We start from the raw sequence: 15,343 nt of genomic DNA, 5'->3' as shown, positions 1-15,343 counted from the left end.
TAATAGTTTGCCCATTAAGGGGTTAACGACGGATCCTCAAGCGACAATTACTTTGCACAAACATTGATAATAAGCCTTGACATGTATTTGAATTATATTAAACTGATCAATATGAATAGTTGACTGGTAATAGTGGTATTTTATATCTCGCCGAAAAGTCATTGAATGATATTAAGATAAATTTATAACATTGTCGACCTGCATGAGTAATATATAAAATGTATTTAATTGTAAAAATCCAATTATATGGACATAAAGTTGAATATAGCCCTAGCACTAGAACTAGCTCCTGAACTAGAGAACTATTTTTCAGGTACCTTCCCCTAACTTACAATAAATGGATGGAGCGCAAGCAAAAGTATGAATGTGTGTGTGTTTTTGTGTGTGTGTGTGTGTGTGTGCCAGCGTGTGCGTGTGTCTTGTTTATATTTAAAATTAATTGCTATTTAGTAATCAAACGTAATTCAAGCCACGAACGCATATGTACGTGGAGAAATTGTAAATTTGAAAAAAAAGGATATAATATTGTTTTCTCATGTTTTAGTGATCCTAAAATTTTTATTATGATTTAACCCAAAAATAATATTATTCAAATGGCAAATAAAACGATAATAAAAGGCAAAGGCACGTACAAGACTTCTTCGGAAATCTTATAAAAAAAAAAACTATATATTTTTTTATTGAAATTTTGAATTAAATAATGGATAGGTTATATTTTTAAAGTGTGTATGGCTTACGTATAACATTTTTACCTTTTTATTAATTTCATATGAAATAATTGACAGTTGACCGAAAGCTGCAGACTAAGTACTATATTTATGAGTATCACCCAGCTTTTAACCTAACTGTAACTACTAATAATTTTAAATCAAATATTCCGTAGTGGTCTACTTTAACCTCCTGGGGCCCTACAGAGCGACATTTTGGATTAAGAAGCTTATGGGAATATTAGGTATCGACTTTACTATCTGTATATTTACCACCATGAAACCAAGTGGCCATCTAAAGGTCCTACAATAGAAGGCCATAGTATTTAAATTTCAGATTAGAATATTTAAATTCAATAAACATGGGCACGAGCTTGAAACGAAATTGAGGTAAAGGATTTGACTTGAGCGTAGAACAGCATTCAATAGAAATGGTAAATGACTCAATGGCAATAACAAATAATGTTTAACAAAATTATAGTTGAAAAGTCACAGATTATGTTTCTTTTTCTAAACCAATATTTGCAAGTGCGAATCAAAGTCAAAAAAAGAATCTATAACGGTCTAGAAATGTATTTACGGTGGTGTGTTTTTTTTATTGATTTTTTAGAATATATTGGTGACGGGCAAATGGGCCACCTGATGGTTACTGGTCAACACTGCCTACACATTTTGTCATCGTAAGAAGTTTTATCCATTTCCATATCCTTACATCACGATGCACCATGGACCTTGGAAACTAAGATATTATGTCCGTTGTGAATGTAGTTACTCTGGCTAAGTCTCCTTCCAAACCGTATCACAATAGTAAGTTTTGCTGCTTGGTGCTGCATGCACAAAGCCCGACCACCACCAGTAAAATATCTAGTGGCGAGTTACAAAAACCGTGCAGTATAAAAATACTGCTAAATACAATACTACTCAGTCGAAGCCTCTTTTTCTGGTGAATGATTCGGCAGAATCGAATTCGAAAAAGACAGGATACTTCGCGATGTTTTCCAATATCGCCTAGTACATGATGACTTTGATTCTTTTTTCTGGCTTAAACTAACGATGTCCGGTTAAGATTTATGCGTTCTAACCAGGCCATCCTGAATGGAATGGTAACGTTAAACAATGTATTTTTGTAATGCGTTTACCATTAGATCAACATAGTATCGTGACTTAAAAAGTAAACATGAAATTATTATCATTGTAAATTCGAGTAATATTAATCAACTGTCGCCTTTAGATTTGACGTCACAGGCAGCTGCCTGCAAAGCAACTTTAAGGCTCCCCTCAACCAAAACTGAGTGGCATTTCAAAGTGGCGTCACGTTTCTTTACATTTTTTTTTTGTTTTGTTGTTTGATATTTTATTGTTACTTTTTCAAACAGTTTTCCTGTTTTGTGGTATTGTTATTTAACAAGTGATCTATTCAAGATACGAATCCGGTTCTGTTCTTAACTTAAGGAAGAAAAATATTGAACAAAGCTGTTTTGTTGGAAAATTCTGAAGCAGCCTTAAATCCCTTTAAGTATAACTGAGCGATACGTCTTTTATATTTATAATTCATCTTGTTGTATAAAACATCGCGATGCAAACTACATGTGTGAGATAAATTTATGGCATATGTGCGAATGCATCCAACCCTCGATGGAACAGCGTCAAAAAATAAGCCTTAGCTAAGCTTTCATTAACGAGACAGGAGATTTGCCGACGAGTAGGACATTTTCTTGCCTCAAGAAAGTAAGGTAAATAATTAGGCTATGTGGTTAAATTGTTGACACGAAAATAACCAAATGAGATGAAATTGAAATTATATTATACCAAACAAATTGACAACTATTTATTAAAATTATCTTAAAATTTACCAGTGCAAGGGTAATATTTTACTCTATACAATAAATAATCAACTTAAAGCAAAATCATAAACATAAACATTTAAAACGTTGTCAAATATAAGGTTTTTATGTTACACTTCATGTTCTTTGAACGGGGAGGTATAATGCAATTTCTTGACTAAATCCAGACAAAATTCTGTAAAATTGAAACGGTATATTATACCCAGTGCGTTTTATGGGAGCGTTAGTCTCTTAAAATAGGAGTGAAGCTATGCTTAAATAACACGCCAACCATTATCTTTGTTATGGTTGTAAATATAAAAAAATCAGAATCGCACATATATGAGCGTTGAACCAAAGCTATCGAAAAGACGAGCATTGCAATTGCTCTTTCCTGACAAACATTTGCCTGCATTTTATTTATAAGAAATCGATCTGTTCAAGCCAAGCAAGTCTACGCAGCACAATCGCTTGGTCACACGACTGGAACTTTTTCTTTTTCTTTAACTATTTCAATTTCAATATTCTTCTTCTACGTGTTATCATTCACAAATTCCATAAAATATTGAAATTTATTTTATTTACCACCTAAATATACAAAAATATATTATTTTTGTAGTGAATTGAGTGGAGTGGAGCCAGCCCATTTTCATAACTTTATATTCAATAGCTTCGGGCAACTTTAAAACAATAGATGGTTATTTAAATTGTTACCGTGATTAATGAAATGAACCAAGTGGCCCATAAGATATAAAACGAGGATTTTAATCAAAAATATCAGATTAAAATCTAGTCAAAAGAGAAAGAGAAGCATAGTTTTATGGACAGGGTTTGTTTATATAATTCATGTAAGGAGTTCGACAAAGTAAAAGATTGTACATGTCTCGAAGCTGAGCTATGGCCTCCTCTCCCTTTGGGGAGATGGTTTGGAATCTTATTCCATGCTACTCCAATGCGGGTTTATGGAACCACACGTGGCTGAATTTCGTTTAATAAATGCAGGTTGCACCGCCGAGCACGAGATTAATTATAAAAACAAATTAAGCACATTTAAATTAAATGGTGCTGCGATGCCCACGGTTCATTAAGCCACTCCGCTCTTCGGTGCGTTGGGCAAATGTTCCAGCGTCATCAAAAAATTGATTTAAAAAAAAAAAAGAAAAGATTTTAGGATTATTTTCGTAGAAGGTTCGCAAAACCTTTGAACTAAAGAGACTTAACTGTTGACATATAAGTTAGAAATAAAATATTAAGTTAATCTGTTAGCGATGTAGACATTTCGGTCGTGAGCCCAATAAAGATTAGTAGGGCGAGCCCTTTCATTATACCAGCCCATTGAGTTGTCCTTTTCATATTAAGGGTATTCTACAAACGTACAGATAGATAACCCTATAATTATAATAACATTATTGTATCGTAATATTATATATGTCAAAAGTGTTACGTTTTTAAATCTTAACGACTAAATATATACTAATACAAATAAAGTAAATAAGATGAACTTATGTATTAATTTATAAAAATATGTACAAACGTTTCTAATTTTTTTTATGGCACAGTTTGGCGGACTTGCATATGGGCCACCCGATGGTGAGTGGTAAACACCGCCCATAAACAGTGGTGCTGTAAGAAATATTAACTGTTCCTTTGATCGTCTATGCGCCACCAACCTTGGGAACTAAAATGTTATGTCCCTTGTACCTGTAGTTACACTGGTTCACTCACTCTTCAAACCGGAACACAACAATACTGAGTACTGTTGTTTAGCGGTAGAATATCTGATGAGTGAGTGGTACCTACCCAGACGGGCTTGCACAAAGCCCTGCCACCAATCAATTTATAACATTTATTTATCGCTAATATATCTTTACGCCTCTCTAAAACTGCTTATCAATTAAGAATTCCTGGTCATTTAAATGAAACAGAATAACTTTAAATGAAGTTCCTGCGGGATGGACCTTATCCCAGCAGAGGGCTTTTTATCATTGACTTATGTTCCATAACTGTAAGTTATTTTGGCTTAGGTTTAAGGTTTCATGAAGTAAGTTTTGATCCTTGTTCGACCATACTGCTCCAATATCATCAAACATCTGTGGTAGACAGATGTATACATATACATATGTATCATGTAAGTATTAATAAAATAATAAATTATAAACTTAATTGAAATTATTATGAAGAAAAACACTGCTATGAAGCTGGATGAAATTCTAGAACACTCGTCTCAACCTTCTTGTCAAAAGTAGATATCTTAGCCCAGCCCTGTCTTATGGACATGTTACTATACTTTACAATTAAGTATACTAATGTTCTAAATGTGAAAGTAGCTCTGTCTGATGTGAATTTAAAGAACTTTGGTATAGAGCAAGTTTGAACTCCAAGGATAACCTGACGACCAATCCCTAAAACGCGATCTAAACTGCGGATTTCAACTATTAAAAAGTATATTACGAGTGTTACTACAAAAAAACTTTTCTTTTCAAAAAGCAACGTTATCAAGTTATGTCAGAAAACGATTTACAACACTATCTAAGGATTCAGATAATATCGAAAACGTTACCGAACCCAACAGTTGACATAACAAAATATCTCTATCGGAGAAAGCATTTAAAGTGTATTCTTTTTAAGATGTTCTTAAGGAAAAATATTTTAATAATATGTTTAGCAATATAGATAATATGTTTGTATTTCGTTATATTAGTATTATTATTAGAGGGCTATGCTCGGAGTTTCTCTGCGAGATCGAATCAGAAATGAGAAGATCCGCAGAAGAACTGAGGTCACCGACATAGCCCGAAGAATTGCCACACTTAAGTGACAGTGTGCGGGGCACATTGCTCGAAGAACCGACAGCCGATGGGGCCGACGAGTTCTTGAGTGGCGACCATGGACCGGAAGACGCAGACCATGGGTAAGCCTCCCACAAGGTGGTCCGACGACCTGGTGAAGGTCGCGGGAACCCGCTGGTTGCAGGCTGCACAAGACCGATCGTTGTGGCGATTTTTGTGGGAGGCCTATGTCCAGCTGTGGACGTCCTTCGGCTGGGAGATGAGATGAGATGATGATATTAGTATTAGTAGTTTGTGCCTGTTATACTGGGTAGATACCATCCAGTCCTCACATGTCCTACTGCCAAATAGCTTAGTATTGTAATGTTCCAGTTTGAATGATGAGTTAGCCAGGGTAACTACAGACACGAGAGCCGTATCATCTTCTTTTTCAAATGCAACGCATTGGTGATATAAGGATTGATTAATATTTCTTAGTGACAATGACTATGAACGGTCGTGATAATTTCCCATCAGGTATCATTTTGTCTAACTATTATACGAACTCCTTGGTCGAGTAGTGTGTACACAGGTTTTCATTGATACGCTACTTCGAGGTTCCGGGTTCGATTCCCGGCCGAGTCGATGTAGAAAAAGTTCATTAGTTTTCTATGTTGTCTTGGGTCTGGGTGTTGGTGGTACCGTCGTTACTTCTGAGTTTCCATAACATAAGTGCTTTAGCTACTTACATTGGGATCAGAGTTATGTATGTGATGTTGTCCCATATTTATTTATTATGAATGAAAAATTAAACATTCAAATTGTGATGAAATTGAGAAGCGAACTTTTTATTCAGCATCACTTAAAACTAGCGTTTTATGAATAATACCTCAATATTGAGCAGAGTTGTAGCCAATTAGTTATTGCAAATCTTGTAAAAAATAACGCTTAGTAACGGTTTCATAAATAATGAAATACATAATAACAAGAGACATACATTATATATGTATACAATCAATTCATTTATTTATTTTAAACAGTATAAATACATTTATTAAAATGAGAAACTTAAACAGTCAAGAAACCTTAATTACTTTTAACCAACAATCCATCCTTTTATTATAAGTAGATAATTACGAACTGAGCCTTTTAATAATTACCGAATTGTAATTACTGTGTTTAAAGGTTCTTTTTGTCTGTAGGGTGCTTACTTTTAAGACTTTTTAACTTTGAGGGGTTCGAATCTCATGCACGTAAATGTCTTAATGATAATCACGTTAGATCTTATATGGCGATCGCGTATCACAGAAGCCATGAACGTTCTGGAAAGGTATGAGTTTGAATTAACGAATGAATGAATTTATTTATTTGTCCATAGAGTACAAAAGTAAGTTAGTCGTATCAGTTAGATACATTATCATATATTTACGAGACTGGTGCTTAAAAAAGATAGATCCTGTACATCAGTTGACCAGGCCCTTAATTGATACAAAATATTTGTACGATAATAAAAATGATTAAATACTTTATTCTCTCATATAAAACATCAATTGGCACGCGAAACCGACTCGTATAAGGTGACGGCCACCCGGGGTAGGCGGACGAGCAAATGACCACCTTCTGGTAAGTGGTCACCACCGCCCATAAACAATGGACTAAGATGTTTCGTCTCTTAGGCTTGTAGTTACACTCACCCTTCAAACTGAAATACCGAAGGTTCGGCAACTAACCAAACGAGATTAAATCAACAACTAAAATGTTAAAAAAATCTAAATTCCATTTTCCTCATAGGTCATATTTTCTGTTGTATTAAGATGAATAACAATATCAGTCCTGAAAATTCCATAAGAATTCGTTCGTAGTTCGAATGCTACATGGATTTCTCTAAAAAAGAAACATTTATATTAAACCAAAAATATTTAATCATTTTTGATAGAACGTAAATCATTCACACCACATTTTCTCCAAAAATTCCTCTCACCGAGCGTTTTCGGGGTAGACGAATTATTCCTGATGGTGTATGCGTATAATTCAATTTACCGCTACACTGATTCTTCCATGAGAATTTTCACACTTGTTTCTTTGAGATATTTAAATTGAAAATTACCTTCAAGTATCATATATGAAATATTTATTTTCACAGAATATTTCGTTTGTAAAATTCAAATTATAAACGCTCGAATTTAATCGATCTGACTTATTCAAGATTTTGTATTTCACATTTGAAATATTTCAATGATTTTACACTCAAATTAAATTAATCGCAAACATATTATTTTATTCATTAATATAATAAATTAGAATTAATAAATATAATAAAAAGATAAAAGTCTATTGAAAAAGAAAATCTAGTGATTTTAATGCCCTTTTCCAATTAATCAAGAACAAAGTAAAACATACAACAGTTAAATGAATTATTCTTCATGGAATATTCTCAATTATATTCGTTACGTCGAACAGCCAACCAATATTACAAGAATTCTGTCTCTTGAATATTAATGAGATGTTTGCCGAATTTACCGAAGTTCAATTCGTTCGAATTATCATTTATTGGTCATTTGGAAGTTTTAAATGGTTTAATAGATTTTCGATCTTTAAAGTTATCTAAACGCTTAATATCATCAACTGAACATTTTTAACACAATAGATCATTACTTTGTTATGTGTTTTGTCTAATTTCACTGGCTCACTTTATTACAACGATGCCAGGAGATTTATTAATAGGACGATGATAATGTTCACGGACAATGGTGCCGTAAGAAATATTAACCATTCCTTACATCGCCTATACACTACAGACCTTGGGAGCTAAAATGTTATGTCCCTTGTGCCTTTAGTTACACTGGCTCATTCATACGTTCTATGCTGGTAGGATGTTTGTTGAGTGCTGGCATCTGTCCAGACGGGCTTTCAAAAAGCCCTACCACCAAGACGTATATTAAAGATTTAACTATCGCATTAAAGCGTGTTTTCTAGCTGCACCTAATCGAACAGCTATCAATAAAATTTAAAGACAACCAATATCGAATACCTCATATTATGTGAGCCATATTTTTCTGCCAGTTGGAGAAATGATGAACAATTCAAGATATGTCGTTAGACAGCTGACCTTTCTATATTTAGACTTGAGGCTTCACAAATAAGCTAATGACGGCCCAAAGAACTTGAAGCACACTTTTGTCCAGCGCTCGACGATTTCGAAAGCAAATTTTGTCATCAACGTTAAAAGCAGTTGTGCTAAAAATATACAAATTTGAGATGACATAAACAAATGCAATAAAAGCAAGAGTGGAAAAATTTTTGTCCCACTTTCGACATAGTTACGAAACAACGCTGAATTTAAAATTAAAATTAATAGTGGCGACTCTTAGTTTTTAGCGACGAATTAAAATATTAAGCGGGAATGTATTTATGTTGAATCATTTTCGGTATGTTAAGGGTTAACGAAATGGAATAAACTTTGAGAATGTTAAGCGAATTTATACATAATATAAAACAAAGTAAAAAATCTTTATTGAATACAATTTAATGACCAAAATGAGCTCAACGTTTGTATGTAAAGTTTTAGTGAAACGTCTCTGACGTGACTTGCCCGGACTTCACGCAATTAGCTTTAAAACGACAAAACTCTTAAAAAATGTCTTCATTACAATTTTATAGAAAAATCACGGTAATCAGTTCTATTATATTGAATTGTTAAAGTATTTATCTCAATAGAAATACATAAAATATAAATAAATGCGAATAAAATAGGCGAAGTGTAATGTAACAGTATATTGCATCAGGGCGTTATTGATGACTAGATCGGAACGCTTGTATCTTTTTGCCCGAATGACGTCATAAGATAAGAAGTTAGTTAGTCATTAATATGACTGCGGTAACGCTATCAAAATATTCTTTATTTAGGTATCCTCATTACTTTTAAATCGTCATATTACTATGTTGAATTAAATGTAAAGCTACCACCTTTTCGCAAAGTAGATTCTACCGAGAAGAACCGGCAAGAAACTAAGTAGTTTCTAGTTAAGTTACACTTCCAACATTTCAATTACACAGTATGTCAGTAAAGTACAATTAAATGTATATAAAATTGTTATATTTATTGGATGTCTGGCACGGTTTTGTGCAAGGCTTTCAGGTAGGTAAGATCTACTCATCACATATTCTATCTCAAAACAGCTATACTCATCATTGTTGTGTTGCGGTTTCAAGGATTACACTGGGCTACTCAAGCCCGTGTAACCACAACCACAGACACAGGGGACATAACATATTAGTTCTCAAGATTGGTTGAACATTGTCGATGTTAATATCTATTGGCGATTGTGATTGGTCCATCCGCCTACCCATGTAAAAACCCCAAAAACACCTCTATGCTTCTATAATTATATAAGGAATTTAAAAATAGATTTACCTTTATTCTACTTTTTAGTGCTTTTGTTAGGTCTATCTTGGAATATTGCTCTACAGTTTGGAACCCTTATTATAAAACGTATATAAAATAAAATAGAAAAAATTCAGTCAACATTTGCGATTTAGAGGTGGCTTTTCCGATAATACTGAAAATAGTGATATCTCTGGTATCACCCCGTTAAACGTGCGTAGAAATATAAGAGACCAAATTCTTTTATATAAAATTGTCCATAACATTGTTGATTCTAAGAGTCTTCTTAATAATATACTTTTCAAATGTCCCCGCCTTAACGTGAGAAACCAAACTTTATTATTTGTACCCCTTTGTAAGTGTGACTATTCAAAGAATATGTTCTTGTTACGTGCGTGTAAAAATTATAACATACATTGTAAATAATTAGATATATTTAACTCAAAGATTAGTGAATTTAAATTTAGTTCACGTCATATTACTAAACTGTAACTGTTTTACTTGCTTTTTATACTTTCTGTTTTTGTTTTTATTTTTAATGTAACTTGTCATTTGTTCGTGTTAGTCTTAAGTGGAAACTTGATTGATTTATGTTTTTCTTATACTTGTTTTTTTCTATTAAGTGTAATTATAATTGTTTGTTTCTCAAATAAATAAATAATACCAACTGTAACCAAAAATCAAAGAGTTCTTTCGTAAGGAAAACATAAAACACTTCACACACACACCAGTTCCACCACACAAAACGAAAACACCGGCTACCGAATGGCGTTTCCTTATTTTACTCCTACGAAGGATCGTCTGGTAGTTAGCAATACCTAAGGGTCAAAGCGTTATTCTTGTGATAAGATATATTAGCCATGGGTTGGCTGGGTACGTGCGGAGATCGCTCGGTTCGCTCGCGTGATATAACGTTGCTATTTTTATTGAAATAATATGTAAGCTTATCGTAATTTATGATATCCTTATGGAATAGTAAATCTATAACAAAAATAGAAGGAGATCGTGACCGTTTGTACGAAATTTTTATTTGAGCAAATATTTAAAATTAGGAGATGGTGATTATGATGTCCATTCCACGGCCATTCTTAATGAAGACCAGCCAACTACACAGGACATAGTATAGAACACAAGTCTGTGCGCAACAACAAATGCATCTTTTTCCATAGTCTCATATCTATTTCTTTAGCATCAGTTGGTGGACGAACAAAGGACGACCTGATTGCAAGTGGCCACTGCCCATAAATATTGGTACTATAAGAAACATTAGCCATTACACCACCAAAGCGCCACCGACTTTAGGAACTAGGATGTTGTGTCCCTTGTGCCTGTATTTGGGGCTATATGTCAATCGCCAAGTGACTGGAGTGTAAAACGAGATTAGAAACATCGTACCAGAAATATATTCACACAAACTATTCGATCGTTTTGTTCTCTATTTGGAGAATATTGCGACTTATCACTTTAATCTTAGTATATGGGCTGGTTCGCACCAGTTTTACGGTCGAGACGAAATTGATTTTATGTAAAAAACCTTCCCGCGTCTTCATTTTATATGACGATGTAGTTTGTCATTCATCATTTGACCTCATTCGTGTTCCGTTTATTTTTTAAAGCAATTGTATTTATTTAATATTAGATTTATAAATATATTATTTTTAATTCCATTAATTATCTATTACAAATATATCTATATATTTTAAATTTAAGTTAATTTATTATTATATTTTGTTATTTTATCAACATATATTCTGGATGCATTTAATAAATCAAAATGAATTTTATTCAAAGCATCTGACGAGCAGTTTTGAATCGACATTTCATAAAAAATTGTAAATATAAAAATTAAAACCTATGGACCCTAGATTCTGCTGAAGGAGTAGTACTTGCATTATTTACTTATTTCCATAAATCAGATAAATTTTAGAGCAAATCAACCATTAAAAATATAATAAGTAGGTTGGCACTGCAACATAACTTTAAAACAGATGCTTTGGTCAGAATATATTGATAAAATAATTAATTTATCATTTCTTAGTGCATACAATTTAAAGTGAGGTTAAGTGTTCGTGGATCGATGTGGAACTTGGAATTTCAAGATATGGCCAGCTATATATCGCCGGTTTCCGTGTCAGAATATTAACAAAACTATTTATATACGTGCGTAGAAAATCAAATTAAGAATGTCACAAATTTACCCGATCTAAATTATGATTATTGAAATGACAAGTATGAATTTTATGTTGAATAGGATTTTGACACAGCTTTTGTTTTTGTAAGGATAACTTCTCAGACTCCACAAATGTATAAAAAAAATATTTTAATTGTTTTCCAAGTAACTCTAAAATCAGACAAAACACTAAACAGTCACCAAACAGCAACACTTAGTATTTTTATATTCCGATTCAAAGCGTGAGTGAGCCAGTGTACTGTCTGAAATCAAGTTTTTTTTGGAAGCGTATTTGTATATAATAAAACCACCTTTCAATAAACCCACTACTCAGCTGAGGCTAGGAGTTCATTCCACCACGATGTTGACTTGGTGTATATGCAGAGAACATATTTGATAGTGGATATTTCAAAAAGCCCTGGTACCAAATATTTATCTGCACAATAATTCGAAAACCGTATATAACATTGAAATAAAAATATATGTATCAGGAAATATTATATCGTATTGAAGTGCCATAGAAGTAAATAAAGGTAAAATTATAAAATATGTTTATCATTCTTCAAATGGTTATTATGTCAAATAACAATGTCTTTAGCCAAAGTAAAAAAATCCTGTAACGACATCGACCGCGCTACTCAATTCTTCAAAGAGTATTATTTAAAAAACTATCTTTTTCTAAAACTTGCAGCAGCTCCAATGTCCTTATTTCAAAGGTAAGCTAATAGATTTCTAAGATTTTATTACAGTCAATTTCATAGTAAACATTTGAAATTTACAAAATTAACTTTCCTTGTATGATGCTTTAGGAAATATTTGAAATTATATTATAGTAAGCTTATACTTTTATATACTTGTATAGGCGGACTGGCAACTTCAGCGATGGGCCACCTGAATTCCCTTACACGTAAGAGATTTCTTGGTGGTAGGACTTCGTGCAAGCCCGTCTGAGTAGGTACCACCCACTCATCAGATATTCTACCAAACAACAGTACTCGGTATTGCTGTGTTCCGGTTTGAAGGGTGAGTGAGCCAGTACCTACAGGCACAAAGGATATAACATCTTAGTTCCCATGTTTGGTGGCGCATTGGCGATGAAAGGAATGGTTAATATTTCTTACAGCGCCATTATTTATGGGCGATGGTGACGACTTACATCATCAGGTCGTTTATTTGCTCGTTCACCAAACTTTATAATAAAAAAAGGAAAAAAAAGTAGAGTAATAGATACAATATGTAATTATTATAATTAAGAGAAATACGATAAATTTAATCAAAAGAAAATAATTATTGCATCATATGACCGAAGGATTACAGAGTATACAGAGTCGAATTTCCGAAAATTCAGACTTCAAATCCCAGCAGACGTTGCATTTTTTAGCCTTTGCAAGTGCTTAGAAGATAAACAAGCCATTGCTTTATTTTGGTAAATTTAATTCTAGATTCGCTTTAAAATATAAAATAGTTTAAAGTTTGACGGAATTCGGGACTTAAAATAAATACTGATATGTCACCACGGTCCGAGGCAAACCAACATCACGAATAGTTAATGTCTGTAGTGCTAATATTAGCTAGAGAAAATTGACATCGGTTAGATATGGCCACTAAATCATTATAATAGAAAATGTTACAATATTACCGTGAGCAAACATGCACGCACGTTGATAATTTTACAAAAATTGTTCCACGTGCGAGCAGCGTGGTATATGCTCCGTTTCTCCTCAAAGGGAGAGATCTTAGCCCACCAGTGGGTCTTTTACAGATTTTTCCGTTGACTATATTATATTTTTTTAAATATACCTACCTTATTAATTTCACCACACAATATTTTATACAATTTTACAAAACAACATAAAAATAGAATACTTATTCTTGGTGAAGGGCTTTGTGGAAATATGGGGAGGCATTCACTCATTAATTTTTTCACCGCAAAACAGCAATCTTAAGTGAAATCATTTAAATATGTTAATAAGTATTTCTTAAGTGTATTGGTTTGAAGGGTGACTCGGTGCAACAACAGGCGTAAAGGACATAACATCTTATTTTCCAAGTTTGCTGGCGCCATGGACATATAAGAAATGGTTAATATCTCTTAAAGAGCCAATGTAAATGAGCAGTGTTTGTATAATTTTTAAACATATATTTAGTTTATATTATATATCAATAGATGTCGTGGTTCATTTTATTCATGTTTCTGAATCACGCTATCCTTTGTCAAAGGAAATTATATAAGACTAGGAATACAAGTTAATAAACTGTCTTTGTCTTGGGAACGAGTGGTGTTTTATTCAGTGTTGACTTATCTTCAGGTCGATAGTCCGTCAACCAATCTATTTTATAAAAAAAAAATCATCTCAAAGCTTCAAATGGGAAGTTCAGAGTGTGGGTACTATGTAGACCAAATCCCTCCCATTGGCCAAGTTGTAAACTCTGAAAAAGAAAGAGTCCCGTATCAAACTTCGTAATCCAATCGCTTTAAAAGCAGATATCAGTTTTAAAAATCAAAGACCTAGTCAATTTTATAAATCTGAAAAATCCATTTAATCCTTTGGTATTCGATCAACACTCCTGGTTTACTATGCATCTGCTTTCGAAATATAGTCTTTATAGCCTTATATTAAAGTGTTCTTTCAAATATCGCAAAAAAATTAATCTATAAGTAAACTCCGTCAGCTTCCCGAAGTCTGGAATGGTTATATCTTGTCTATGGAGCGACCATAAATCTTCTTATACCATATTTAAGTTGGAAGCGAACTTTTGAATATTTATTTTATACTAGGAAATCATTTTTCAATTTATTTTCTGTTATTTTAAAAGTGGAAAAGTTTGATTTTTATAAATTCAATTCAAATTTCACCAAAACTATATACGTAACCGTCAGTGAGTCATTGTTTTATTTTGTGCTGAACAATGCTTCTATGCATTAAAAGGATTATATACAGGAGATCTGGATTAAGGTCTATGATATATCTATGATCTATGATTTTTGCTAGCGGATTGAATTTAAACTCAACATAAAAAATATACTTATTGAGATTTTTAAAAGGCAAGGGATGGCTATTATCACACAATTTATTTAATTTAATATATTGAGCCATGAACAGAAATGTTTCCATTCAGCTAAAAACCTTCCTATGAAAACCCCTTAATCCTTCATTAACTTAGAATAGTCTTAACGCTTACATATATAAACCATATACGTTCAATCTATATCGACTATTTTTCAATCCAACTAATACATCCAATGGAACATGAAGCTTTAAAAGCTCAGTCGCTTTTATCATCGTCTGAGCTTATTCTCTCAAGTGTGTTCGACAGTTTTATTTCTAAAACTGCGGCTTGTATCAATCTGAATTATTTTATAGAAAAATATCGTCGAAAGCTCGAGTTTAAAGTATTGTCATGATTAAAAATTCACAAAAATATGTATATTTTATCAAATTGAAACAGTTGTTATAAATAACACATATCATATTGTTTATGATAATAAT

Source organism: Vanessa tameamea, chromosome 24 (genome assembly GCF_037043105.1).
Source record: "Vanessa tameamea isolate UH-Manoa-2023 chromosome 24, ilVanTame1 primary haplotype, whole genome shotgun sequence".
Taxonomy (NCBI): Eukaryota; Metazoa; Arthropoda; class Insecta; order Lepidoptera; family Nymphalidae; genus Vanessa; species Vanessa tameamea.
Note: the sequence above shows the minus strand (reverse complement) of the source record.